This window comes from Hipposideros armiger, unplaced genomic scaffold, assembly GCF_001890085.2.
Source record: "Hipposideros armiger isolate ML-2016 unplaced genomic scaffold, ASM189008v1 scaffold_1162, whole genome shotgun sequence".
NCBI lineage: Eukaryota > Metazoa > Chordata > Mammalia > Chiroptera > Hipposideridae > Hipposideros > Hipposideros armiger.
Window position 1 is genome coordinate 158,816 of NW_017732512.1, and position 1,135 is coordinate 159,950.

A 1,135-nucleotide genomic window follows, 5' to 3' on the forward strand; every position below is an offset into this window, starting at 1 on the left:
TGGCCTCAGGGATAGAAAAGACAGTCTGGGGAATATAATCAATAATGTTGTAAATATTTTTTAGGGGGCCAGATGGACTCAGGTCTTGTTAGGGAGACCTCTTCATAGTTGGTGTAGAGGCCTGACCACCGCACTGTATATCTGAAGCTGATGTTGAATAGTATTGTATGTCAACTATAATTATATATACATATAGTCACGGGACGTGGAGTAGAGAGTGAGAATTGAGTCAATGGAATTGTAATAGATAAGTATGCTATCGGGGGTGGGAGGGCAGTCGATGGGGGCGGGGGTTGTTTCTGTGTGAGGGGTGGAAAAGATAACTATCTCATTGTTCTGTACACCTGAAACTAACAACAACAACAAAAGAGAAGCATAATGAACAAGTTCACACACACAAAAAAGAATAAAACCCAAACAGCTTTCTGGAGTCACAGGCCCAAGGAGCTCGCCGTGGTCATCTGCCAGTGCTCATCAAGCCACCCCTTCACCACCACCTGTGGCCCACCTCCCTGCTGCTTGTCCCCTGCCCCTCAGCCAAGTTCAGTTTACTCCCTCCTCAGGATACCTGCACTGACTGTTCCCCTGGTCTGGAGCTCTGTCCCCAGCATCTTCCCATGTTGTGCTCTGTTCATCCCCAACTTAAAGAAACACCCTCAGAGGGGCCTCACCCTGGTCATGCCAGGACGACTCCTCCTCCTCCTCACCACCCCATCTCTGTACCCATCTAACCACCCCCACACCATTGATCATTATTTGACAGTGTCTCATTCATTGTCTGTCTGTGAACATAGGTGTCTAAGGGCAGAGAGCCTTGACTTTTTCTATCCATGTGACCAGGGACCTACAAGTCAGGACATAGTGGGTATTTAATAAATAAGTAAGGACTGGATGGTGAAAAAAATTTTTTTAAAAATGCATGTTTCCTAAAAAAAAAAAATTTAAGAAAACACTATGGGCAACAATACTCAAAAAAATTGAACAATCTGGAAGAAGTGCATAAATTCCTAGAGGCATACAATCTTCCCAGGCAGAATCAAGAAGAAACAGAAAATCTGAACTGACCAATTACTACTAATAAAATCATATGAGTAATCAACGAGCTCCCCCACAACAAAAGTCTTGGACTAGATGG